Source organism: Schistocerca gregaria, chromosome 9 (genome assembly GCF_023897955.1).
Source record: "Schistocerca gregaria isolate iqSchGreg1 chromosome 9, iqSchGreg1.2, whole genome shotgun sequence".
NCBI lineage: Eukaryota > Metazoa > Arthropoda > Insecta > Orthoptera > Acrididae > Schistocerca > Schistocerca gregaria.
In genome coordinates this window covers 232,019,398-232,032,659 of record NC_064928.1, presented here as the reverse complement: position 1 = coordinate 232,032,659, position 13,262 = coordinate 232,019,398, and positions in this window count along the sequence as shown.

Here is a 13,262-nt window from a genome sequence, read left to right as displayed (position 1 = left end):
GATCCTCACATTGGCCGCTCTTCTCTCTGAAACCGTTGTACTTATCGTCTGCAAAGCTATGTCGCGTGCTGCGGTATGCGGAGACATTAAAAGCACCATAGTAGAACACAGATGAAGCTTCTAAGTTGATGTAATAGCCAGTAAGAAGTAGTACAATTCAAGTTTTAAGTATTGATTATTGACCTTTTAGCTGCCTTGGTGCCTTGGACATGAGCTAGGACCTTAAGATTCTGCATGAAAGGAGGACTAGCTGCCGAGTTGCACGGGAGAATGTGAAAAGTGTTCATATGTAGTAAAAACATAAGAAATCCGTCCGTTTTCGTCATTTGTTATCGAATCGTCTTAAAGCCAGATCGTCACATTGACCGCTCTTCTCTCTGAAACCGTTGTACTTATCGTCTGCAAAGCTATGTCGCGTGCTGCGATATGCGGAGACACTAAAAGCACCATAGTAGAATACAGATGAAGCTTCTAAGTTAATGTAATAGCCAGTAAGAAGTAGTACAATTCAAGTTTTAGATATTGATTATTGACTTTTTAGCTGGCTTTGGTGCCTTGGACATGATCTAGGACCTTAAGATTCTGCATGAAAGAAGGACTAGCAGCCGAGTTGCCCGGGAGAATGTGAAAAGTGTTCATATGTAGTAAAAACCTGAGAAATCCGTCCGTTTTCGTCATTTGTTATCGAATCGACTTTTAGCCAGATCGTCACACTGGCCGCTCTTCTCTCTGAAACGGTTGTACTTATCTTCTGCAAAGCTATGTCGCGTGCTGCGGTGTGTGGAGACACTAAAAGCACCATAGTAGAACAGAGATGAAGCTTCTAAGTTGATGTAATAGCCAGTAAGAAGTAGTAGAATTCAAGTTTTAGGTATTGATTATTGACTTTTTAGCTGGCTTTGGTGCCTTGGACATGAGCTAGGACCTTAAGATTCAGCATGAAAGGAGGACTAGCAGCCGAGTTGCACGGGAGAATGTGAAAAGTGTTCATATGTAATTAAATCCTGAGAAATCCGTCCGTTTTCGTCATTTGTTATCGAATCGACTTAAAGCCAGACCGTCACATTGGCCGGTCTTCTCTCTGAAACGGTTGTACTTATCGTCTACAAAGCTATGTCGCATGCTGCGGTATGCGGAGACACTAAAAGCAACATAGTAGATCACAGATGAAGCTTCTAAGTAGATGTAATAGCCAGTAAGAACTAGTACAATTCAAGTTTTAGGTATCGGTTATTGACTTTTTAGCTGGCTTTGGTGACTTGGACAAAAGCTAGGACCTTAAGATTCTGCATGAAAGGAGGACTAGCTGCCGAGTTGCACGGGAGAATGTGAAAAGTGTTCATATGTAGTAAAAACCCAAGAAATCCGTCCGTTTTCGTCATTTGTTATCGAATCGTCTTAAAGCCAGGACGTCACATTGACCGCTCTTCTCTCTGAAACGGTTGTACTTATCGTCTGCAAAGCTATGTCGCCTGCTGCGGTATGCGGAGACACTAAAAGCACCATAGTAGAACACAGATGAAGCTTCTAAGTTGATGTAATAGCCAGTAAGAAGTAGTACAATTCAAGTTTTAAGTATTGATTATTGACCTTTTAGCTGCCCTGGTGCCTTGGACATGAGCTAGGACCTTGAGATTCTGCATGAAAGGAGGACTAGTAGCCGAGTTGCACGGGAGAATGTGAAAAGTGTTCGCATGTAGTAAAAACCTAAGAAATCTGTCCGTTTTCGTCATTTGTTATCCAATCGACTTATAGCCAGATCGTCACATTGGCCGCTCTTCTCTCTGAAACGGTTGTACTTATCGTCTGCAAAGCTATGTCGCGTGCCGCGGTATGCGGAGACACTAAAATCACCATAGTAGAACACAGATGAAGCATCTAAGTTGATGTAATAGCCAGTAAGAAGTAGTCCAATTGAAGTTTTTGGTATCGATTATTGACATTTTAGCTGGCTTTGGTGACTTGGACATGAGCTAGGACCTTAAGATTCTGCATGAAAGGAGGACTAGCAGCCGAGTTGCACGGGAGAATGTGAAAAGTGTTCATATGTAGTAAAAACCTGAGAAATCCGACCGTTTTCGTCATTTGTTATCGAATCGACTTAAAGCCAGATCGTCAGATTGGCCGCTCTTCTCTCTGAACGGTTGTACATATCGTCTGCAAAGCTATGTCGCGTGCTGCGGTATGCGGAGACAAGAAATTCTTCATAGTAGAACACAGATGAAGCTTCTAAGTTGATGTAATAGCCAGTAAGAAGTAGTACAATTCAAGTTTTAGTTATCGATTATTGACTTTTTAGCTGGTTTTGATGCCTTGGACATGAGCTAGGACCTTAAGATACTGCATGAAAGGAGGACTAGCAGAGGAGTTGCACGGGTGAATGTGAGAAGTGTTCATACGTAGTAAAAACCTGAGAAATCCGTCCGTTTTCGTCATTTGTTATCGAATCGACTTAAAGCCAGATCGTCACATTGGCCGCTCTTCTCTCTGAAACCGTTGTACTTATCGTCTGCAAACCTACGTCGCGTGCTGCGGTATGGGGAGACACTAAAAGCACCATAGTAGAACACAGATGAAGCTTCTAAGTTGATGCAATAGCCAGTAAGAAGTAGTACAATTCAAGTTTTATTTATCGATTTTTGACTTTTTAGCTGGCTTCGGTGCCTTGGACATGAGCTAGGACCTTAAGATTCTGCATGAAAGGAGGACTAGCAGCCGAGTTGCACGGGAAAATGTGGAAAGTGTTCATATGTAGTAAAAACCTGAGAAATCCGTCCGTTTTCGTCATTTGTTATCGAATCGACTTAAAGCCAGATGGTCACATTGGCCGCTCTTCTCTCTGAAACGGTTGTACTTATGGTCTGCAAAGCTATGTCACGTACTGCGGTATTCGGAGACACTAAAAACACCATAGTAGAACACAGATGAAGCTTCTAAGATGATGTAATAGCCAGTAAGAAGTTGTACAATTCAATTTTTAGGTATCGGTTATTGACTTTTTGGCTCGCTTTGGTCCCTTGGACATGAGCTAGGACCTTAAGATTCTGCATGAAAGGAGGACTAGGAGCAGAGTTGCAGGGGAGAATGTGAAAAGTGTTCATATGTAGTAAAAACCTGAGAAATCCGTCCGTTTTCGTCATTTGTTATCGAATCGACTTAAAGCCAGATCGTCACATTGGTCACTCTTCTCTCTGAAACGGTTGTACTTGTTGTCTGCAAAGCAATGTCGCGTGCTGCGGTATGCGGAGACACGAAAGTCATCATAGTAGAACACAGATAAAGCTTCTAAGTTGATGTAATAGCCAGTAAGAACTAGTACAATTCAAGTTTTAGGTATCGATTATTGACTTTTTAGCTGGCTTTGGTGCCTTGGATATGAGCTAGGTCCTTACGATTCTGCATGAAAGGAGGACTAGCAGCCGAGTTGCACGGGAGAATGTGAAAAGTGTTTATATGTAGTAAAAACCTGAGAAATCCGTCCGTTTTCGTCATTTGTTATCGAATCGACTTAAAGCCAGATCCTCACATTGGCCGCTCTTCTCTCTGAAACCGTTGTACTTATCGTCTGCAAAGCTATGTCGCGTGCTGCGATATGCGGAGACACTAAAAGCACCATAGTAGAACACAGATGAAGCATCTAAGTTGATGTAATAGCCAGTAAGAAGTAGTCCAATTCAAGTTTTAGGTATCGATTATTGACTTTTTAGCTGGCTTTGGTGCCTTGGACATGAGCTAGGACCTTAAGATTCTGCATAAAAGGAGGACTAGCAGCCGAGTTGCACGGGAGAATGTGAAAAGTGTTCATATGTAGTAAAAACCTGAGAAATCCGTCCGTTTTCGTCATTTGTTATCGAATCGACTTAAAGCCAGATCGTCACATTGGCCGATCTTCTCTCTAAAACGGTTGTACTTATCGTTTGAAAAGCTATGTCGCGTGCTGCGGTATGCGGAGACACTAAAATCACCATAGTAGAACACAGATGAAGCATCTAAGTTGATGTAATAGCCAGTAAGAAGTAGTCCAATTCAAGTTTTAGGTATCGATTATTGACTTTTTAGCTGGCTTTGGTGACTTGGACATGAGCCAGGACCTTAAGATTCTGCATGAAAGGAGGACTAGCAGCCGAGTTGCACGGGAGAATGTGAAAAGTGTTCATATGTAGTAAAAACCTGAGAAATCCGTCCGTTTTCGTCATTTGTTATCGAATCGACTTAAAGCCAGATCGTCACATTGGCCGCTCTTCTCTCTGAACGGTTGTACTTATCGTCTGCAAAGCTATGTCGCGTACTGCGGTATTCGGAGACACTAAACGCACCATAGTAGAACACAGATGAAGCTTCTAAGATGATGTAATAGCCAGTAAGAAATAGTACAATTCAAGTTTTAGGTATCGATTATTGACTTTTTAGCTGGCTTTGGTGCCTTGGACATGAGCTATGACCTTAAGATTATGCATGAAAGGAGGACTAGCACCCGAGTTGCACGGGAGTCTGTGAAAAGTGTTCATATCTAGTAAAAACCTGAGAAATCCGTCCGTTTGCGTCATTTGTTATCGAATCGACTTAAAGCCAGATCGTCACATTTGCCGCTCTTCTCTCTGAAACCGTTGTACTTATCGTCTGCAGAGCTATGTCGCGTGCTGCGATATGCGGAGACACTAAAAGCACCATAGTAGAACACAGATGAAGCTTTTAAGATGATGTAATAGCCAGTAAGAAGTAGTACAATTCAGTTTTTAGGTATCGGTTATTGACATTTTAGCTGGCTTTGGTGCCTTGGACATGAGCCAGGACCTTAAGATTCTGCATGAAAGGAGGACTAGCAGCCGAGTTGCACGGGAGAATGTGAAAAGTGTTCATATGTAGTAAGAACCTGAGAAATCCGTCCGTTTTCGTCATTTGTTATCGAATAGACTTAAAGCCAGATCGTCACAATGGCCACTCTTCTCTCTGAAACGGTTGTACTTATTGTCTGCAAAGTTATGTCGCGTGCTGCGGTATGCGGAGACACGAAAATCCTCATAGTAGAACACAGATAAAGCTTCTAAGTTGATGTAATAGCCAGTAAGAAGTAGTACAATTCAAGTTTTAGGTATCGATTATTGACTTTTTAGCTGGCTTTGGTGCCTTGGACATGAGCTAGGACCTTAAGATTCAGCATGAAAGTAGGACTAGCAGCCGAGTTGCACGGGAGAATGTGAAAAGTGTTCAAATGTAGTAAAAACCTGAGAAATCCGTCCGTTTTCGTCATTTGTTATCGAATCGACTTAAAGCCAAATCGGCACATTGGCCGCTCTGCTCTCTGAAACGTTTGTACTTATCGTCTGCAAAGCTATGTCGCGTACTACGGTATTCGGAGACACTAAACGCACCATAGTAGAACACAGATGAAGCTTCTAAGATGATATAATAGCCAGTAAGAAATAGTACAATTCAAGTTTTAGGTATAGTTATTGACTTTTTAGCTGGCTTTGGTGCCTTGGACATGAGCTATGACCTTAAGATTCTGCATGAAAGAAGGACTAGCAGCCGAGTTGCACGGGAGAATGTGAAAAGTGTTCATATGTAGTAAAAACCAACCTGAGAAATCGGTCCGTTTTCGTCATTTGTTATCGAATCGACTTAAAGCCAAATCATCACATTGGCAGCTCTGCTCTCTGAAACGGTTGTTCTTATCGTCTGCAAAGCTATGTCGCGTACTGCGGTATTCGGAGACACTAAAAGCACCATAGTAGAACACAGATGAAGCTTCTAAGTTGATGTAATAGCCAGTAAGAAGTAGTAGAATTCAAGTTTTAGGTATCGATTATTGACTTTTTAGGTGGCTTTGGAGCCTTGGACATGAGCTAGGACCTTAAGATACTGCATGAAAGGAGGACTAGCAGCCGAGTTGCACGGGAGAATGTGAAAAGTGTTCATATGTAGTCAAAACCTGAGATATCCGTCCGTTTTCGTCATTTGTTATCGTATCGACTTAAAGCCAGATGGTCACATTGGCCGCTCTTCTCTCTGAAACGGTTGTACTTATCGTCTGCAAAGCTATGTCGCGTGCTGCGGTATGTGGAGACACTAAAATCACCATAGTAGAACACAGATGAAGCTTCTAAGTTGATGTAATAGCCAGTAAGAGGTAGTACAATTCAAGTTCTAGGTATCGATTATTGACTTTTTAGCTGGCTTTGGTGCCTTGGACATGAGCAAGGACCTTGAGATTCTGCATGAAAGGAGGACTAGGTGCCCAGTTGCACGGGAGAATGTGAAAAGTGTTCATTTGTAGTAAAAACCTGAGAAATCCGTCCGTTTTCGTCATTTGTTATCGAATAGACTTAAAGCCAGATCGTCACATTGGCCGCTCTTCTCTCTGAAACCGTCGTACTTATCGTCTGCAAAGCTATGTCGCGTGCTGCGGTATGCGGAGACACTAAAAGCACCATAGTAGAACACAGATGAATCTTTTAAGTTGACGTAATAGCCAGTAAGAAGTAGTATAATTCAAGTTTTAGATATCGATTATTGACTTTTTAGCTGGCTTCGGTGCCTAGGACATGAGCTAGGACCTTAAGATTCTGCATGAAATTAGGACTAGCAGCCGAGTTGCACGGGAGAATGTGAAAGGTGTTCATATGTAGTAAAAACCTGAGAAATCGGTCCGTTTTCGTCATTTGTTATCGAATCGACTTATAGCCAGATCGTCACATTTGCCGTTCTTCTCTCTGAAACCGTTGTACTTATCGTCTGCAAAGCTATGTCGCGTACTGCGGTATTCGGAGACACTAAACGCACCATAGTAGAACACAGATGAAGCTTCTAAGTTGATGTAATAGCCAGTAAGAAGTAGTACAATTCAAGTTTTTGATATTGATTATTGACTTTTTAGCTGGCTTTGGTGCCTTGGACATGAGCTAGGACCTTAAGATTCTGCAAAAAAGGAGGACTAGCAGCCGAGTTGCACGGGAGAATGTGAAAAGTGTTCATATGTAGTAAAAACCTGAGACATCCGTCCGTTTTCGTCATTTGTTATCGAATCGACTTAAAGCCAGATCGTAACATTGGCCGCTCTTCTCTCTAAAACGGTTGTACTTATCGTCTGCAAAGCTGTGTCGCGTGCTGCGGTATGCGGAGAAACTAAAAGCACCGTGGTAGAACATTGATGAAGGTTCTAAGTTGATGTAATAGCCAGTAAGAAGTAGCCCAATTCAAGTTTTAGGTATCGATTATTGACTTTTTAGCTGGCTTTGGTGCCTTGGACATGAGAAGGACCTTAAGATTCTGCATGAAAGGAGGACTAGCAGCCGAGTTGCACGGGAGAATGTGAAAAGTGTTCATATGTAGTAAAAACCAACCTGAGAATTCGGTCCGTTTTCGTCATTTGTTATCGAATCGACTTAAAGCCAAATCATCACATTGGCAGCTCTGCTCTCTGAAATGGTTGTTCTTATCGTCTGCAAAGCTATGTCGCGTACTGCGGTATTCGGAGACACTAAAAGCACCATAGTAGAACACAGATGAAGCTTCTAAGTTGATGTAATAGCCAGTAAGAAGTAGTAGAATTCAAGTTTTAGGTATCGATTATTGACTTTTTAGGTGGCTTTGGAGCCTTGGACATGAGCTAGGACCTTAAGATTCTGCATGAAAGGAGGACTAGCAGCCGAGTTGCACGGGAGAATGTGAAAAGTGTTCATATATAGTCAAAACCTGAGATATCCGTCCGTTTTCGTCATTTGTTATCGAATCGACTTAAAGCCAGATCGTCACATTGGGCGCTCTTCTCTCTGAAACGGTTGTACTTATCGTCTGCAAAGCTATGTCGCGTACTGTTGTATTCGGAGACACTAAACGCACCATAGTAGAACACAGATGAAGCTTCTAAGATAATATAATAGCCAGTAAGAAATAGTAGAATTCAAGTTTTAGGTATACTTATTGACTTTTTAGCTGGCTTTGGTGCCTTGGACATGAGCTATGACCTTAAGATTCTGCATGAAAGGAGGACTAGCACCCGAGTTGCACGGGAGAATGTGAAAAGTGTTCATATGTAGTAAAAACCTGAGAAATCCGTCCGTATTCGTCAATTGTTATCGAATCGACTTAAAGCCAGATCGTCACATTTGCCGCTCTTCTCTCTGAAACGGTTGTACTTATCGTCTGCAAAGCTATGTCGCATGCTGCGGTATGTGGAGACACTTAAATCACCATAGTAGAACACAGATGAAGCTTCTAAGTTGATGTAATAGCCAGTAAGAAGTAGTACAATTCAAGTTTTAGGTATCGATTATTGACTTCTTAGCTGGCTTTGCCCCCCCATGAACCATGGACCTTGCCGTTGGTGGGGAGGCTTGCGTGCCTCAGCGATACAGATGGCCGTACCGTAGGTGCAACCACAACGGAGGGGTATCTGTTGAGAGGCCAGACAAACGTGTGGTTCCTGAAGAGGGGCAGCAGCCTTTTCAGTAGTTGCAGGGGCAACAGTCTGGATGATTGACTGATCTGGCCTTGCAACTTTAACCAAAACGGCCTTGCTGTGCTGGTACTGCGAACGGCTGAAAGCAAGGGGAAACTACAGCCGTAATTTTTCCCGAGGACATGCAGCTTTACTGTATGATTAAATGATGATGGCATCCTCTTGGGTAAAATATTCCGGAGGTAAAATAGTCCCCCATTCGGATCTCCGGGCGGGGACTACTCAGGAGGATGTCGTTATCAGGAGAAAGAAAACTGGCGTTCTACGGATCGGAGCGTGGAATGTCAGATCACTTAATCGGGCAGGTAGGTTAGAAAATTTAAAAAGGGAAATGGATAGGTTAAAGTTAGATATAGTGGGAATTAGTGAAGTTCGGTGGCAGGAGGAACAAGACTTCTGGTCAGGTGACTACAGGGTTATAAACACAAAATCAAATAGGGGTAATGCAGGAGTAGGTTTAATAATGAATAGGAAAATAGGAATGCGGGTAAGCTACTACAAACCGCATAGTGAACGCATTATTGTGGCCAAGATAGATACGAAGCCCACACCTACTACAGTAGTACAAGTTTATATGCCAACTAGCTCTGCAGATGATGAAGAAATTGAAGAAATGTACGATGAAATAAAAGAAATTATTCAGATAGTGAAGGGAGACGAAAATTTAATAGTAATGGGTGACTGGAATTCGAGTGTAGGAAAAGAGAGAGAAGGAAACATAGTAGGTGAATATGGATTGGGGCTAAGAAATGAAAGAGGAAGCCGCCTAGTAGAATTTTGCACAGAGCACAACTTAATCATAGCTAACACTTGGTTTAAGAATCATGAAAGAAGGTTGTATACGTGGAAGAACCCTGGAGATACTAAGAGGTATCAGATAGATTATATAATGGTAAGACAGAGATTTAGGAACCAGGTTTTAAATTGTAAGACATTTCCAGGGGCAGATGTGGACTCTGACCACAATCTATTGGTTATGACCTGTAGATTAAAACTGAAGAAACTGCAAAAATGTGGGAAATTAAGGAGATGGGACCTGGATAAACTGAAAGAACCAGAGGTTGTACAGAGGTTCAGAGAGAGCATAAGGGAACAATTGACAGGAATAGGGGAAAGAAATACAGTAGAAGAAGAATGGGTAGCTCTGAGGGATGTAGTAGTGAAGGCAGCAGAGGATAAAGTAGGTACAAAGACGAGGGCTGCTAGAAATCCTTGGGTAACAGAAGAAATATTGAATTTAATTGATGAAAGGAGAAAATATAAAAATGCAGTAAATGAAGCAGGCAAAAGGGAATACAAACGTCTCAAAAATGAGATCGACAGGAAGTGCAAAATGGCTAAACAGGGATGGCTAGAGGACAAATGTAAGGATGTAGAAGCTTATCTCACTAGGGGTAAGATAGATACTGCCTACAGGAAAATTAAAGAGACCTTTGGAGAGAAGACAACCACGTGTATGAATATCAAGAGCTCAGATGGCAGCCCAGTTCTAAGCAAAGAAGGGAAGGCAGAAAGGTGGAAGGAGTATATAGAAGGTTTATACAAGGGCGATGAACTTGAGGACAATATTATGGAAATGGAAGAGGATGTAGATGAAGACGAAATGGGAGATACGATACTGCGTGAAGAGTTTGACAGAGCACTGAAAGACCTGAGTCGAAACAAGGCCCCCGGAGTAGACAACATTCCATTAGAACTACTGACGGCCTTGGGACAACCAGTCCTGACAAAACTCTACCAGCTGGTGAGCAAGATGTATGAGACAGGCGAAATACCCTCAGACTTCAAGAAGAATATAATAATTCCAATCCCAAAGAAAGCAGGTGCTGACAGATGTGAAAATTACCGAACTATCAGTTTAATAAGCCACGGCTGCAAAATACTAACGCGAATTCTTTACAGACGAATGGAGAAACTGGTAGATGCAGACCTCGGGGAGGATCAGTTTGGATTCCGTCGAAATGTTGGAACACGTGAGGCAATACTGACCTTACGACTTATCTTAGAAGAAAGATTAAGAAAAGGCAAACCTACGTTTCTAGCATTTGTAGACTTAGAGAAAGCTTTTGACAATGTTGACTGGAATACCCTTTTTCAAATTCTAAAGGTGGCAGGGGTAAAATACAGGGAGCGAAAGGCTATTTATAATTTGTACAGAAACCAGATGGCAGTCATAAGAGTCGAGGGGCATGAAAGGGAAGCAGTGGTTGGGAAAGGAGTGAGACAGGGTTGTTGCCTCTCCCCGATGTTATTCAATCTGTATATTGAGCAAGCAGTAAAGGAAACAAAAGAAAAATTTGGAGTAGGTATTAAAATTCATGGAGACGAAGTAAAAACTTTGAGGTTCGCCGATGACATTGTAATTCTGTCAGAGACGGCAAAGGACTTGGAAGAGCAGTTGAACGGAATGGACAGTGTCTTGAAAGGAGGATATAAGATGAACATTAACAAAAGCAAAACGAGGATAATGGAATGTGGTCAAATTAAATCGGGTGATGCTGAGGGAATTAGATTAGGAAATGAGACACTTAAAGTAGTAAAGGAGTTTTGCTATTTAGGAAGTAAAATAACTGATGATGGTCGAAGTAGAGAGGATATAAAATGTAGACTGGCAATGGCAAGGAAAGCGTTTCTGAAGAAGAGAAATTTGTTAACATCGAATATAGATTTATGTATCAGGAAGTCGTTTCTGAAAGTATTTGTTTGGAGTGTAGCCATGTATGGAAGTGAAACATGGACGATAACTAGTTTGGACAAGAAGAGAATAGAAGCTTTCGAAATGTGGTGCTACAGAAGAATACTGAAGATAAGGTAGATAGATCACGTAACTAATGAGGAGGTATTGAATAGGATTGGGGAGAAGAGAAGTTTGTGGCACAACTTGACTAGAAGAAGGGATCGGTTGGTAGGACATGTTTTGAGGCATCAAGGGATCACAAATTTAGCATTGGAGGGCAGCGTGGAGGGTAAAAATCGTAGAGGGAGACCGAGAGATGAGTACACTAAGCAGATTCAGAAGGATGTAGGTTGCAGTAGGTACTGGGAGATAAAGCAGCTTGCACAGGATAGAGTAGCATGGAGAGCTGCATCAAACCAGTCTCAGGACTGAAGACAACAACAACAACAACAGCTGGCTTTGGTGCCTTGGACATGAGCTAGGACCTTAAGATTCTCCACGAAAGGAGGACTAGCAGCCGAGTTGCACGGGAGAATGTGAAAAGTGTTCATATGTAGTAAAAACCTGAGATATCCGTCCGTTTTCGTCATTTGTTATCGAATCGACTTAAAGCCAGATCGTCACATTGGCCGCTCTTCTCTCTGAAACGGTTCTACTTATCGTCTGCAAAGCTATGTCGCGTGCTGCGGTATGCGGAGACACTAAAAGCACCATAGTAGAACACAGATGAAGCTTATAAGTTGAAGTAATAGCCAGTAAGAAGTAGTACAATTCAAGTTTTAGGTACTGATTATTTACTTTTTAGCTGGCGTTGGTGCCTTGGACATGAGCTAGGACCTTAAGATTCTGCATGAAAGGAGGACTAGCAGCCGAGTTGCACGGGAGAATGTGAAATGTGTTCATATGTAGTAGAAACCTGAGAAATCCGTCCGTTTCCGTCATTTGTTATCGAATCGACTTAAAGCCAGATCGTCACATTGGCCGCTCTTCTCTCTGAAACGGTTGTACTTATCGTCTGCAAAGCTATGTCGCGTGCTGCGGTATGCGGAGACAATAAAATCACCATAGTAGAACACAGATGAAGCTTCTAAGTCGATGTAATAGCCAGTAAGAAGTAGTACAATTCAAGTTTTAGGTATCGATTATTGACTTCTTAGATGGATTTGGTGCCTTGGACATGAGCTAGGACCTTAAGATTCTGCATGAAAGGAGGACTAGCAGCCGAGTTGCACGGGACAATATGAAAAGTGTTCATATGTAGTAAAAACCTGAGAAATCCGTCCGTTTTAGTCATTTGTTATCGAATCGCCTTAAAGCCAGATCGTCACATTGGCCGCTCTTCTCTCTGAAACGGCTGTACTTATCGTCTGCAAAGCTATGTCGCGTGCTGCGGTATGCGGATACACTAAAAGCACCATAGTAGAACACAGATGAAGCTTCTAAGTTGATGTAATAGCCAGTAAGAAGTAGTACAATTCAAGTTTTAGGTACTGATTATTGACTTTTTAGCTGGCTTTGTTGCCTTGGACATGAGCTAGGACCTTAAGATTCTGCATGAAAGGAGGACTAGCAGCAGAGTTGCACGGGAGAATGTGAAAAGTGTTCATATGTAGTAAAAACCTGAGAAATCCGTCCGTTTTCCTCATTTGTTATCGAATCGACTTAAAGCCAGATCGTCACATTGGCCGCTCTTCTCTCTGAAACGGTTGTACTTATCGTCTGCAAAGCTATGTCGCGTGCTGCGGTATGCGGAGACACTAAAAGCACCATAGTAGAACACAGATGAAGCTTCTATGATGATGTAATAGCCTGTAAGAAGTAGTGCAATTCAAGTTTTAGGTATCGATTATTGACTTTTTAGCTGGCTTTGGTGCCTTGGACATGAGCTAGGACCTTAAGATTCTGCATGAAAGGAGGACTAGCAGCCGCGTTGGATGGGAGAATGTGAATAGTGTTCATATGTAGTAAAAACCTGAGAAATCCGTCCGTTTTCGTCATTTGTTATCGAATCGACTTAAAGCCAGATCGTCACATTGGCCGCTCTTCTCTCTGAAACGGTTGTACTTATCGTCTGCAAAGCTATGTCGCGTGCTGCGGTATTCTGAGACACTAAAAGCACCATAG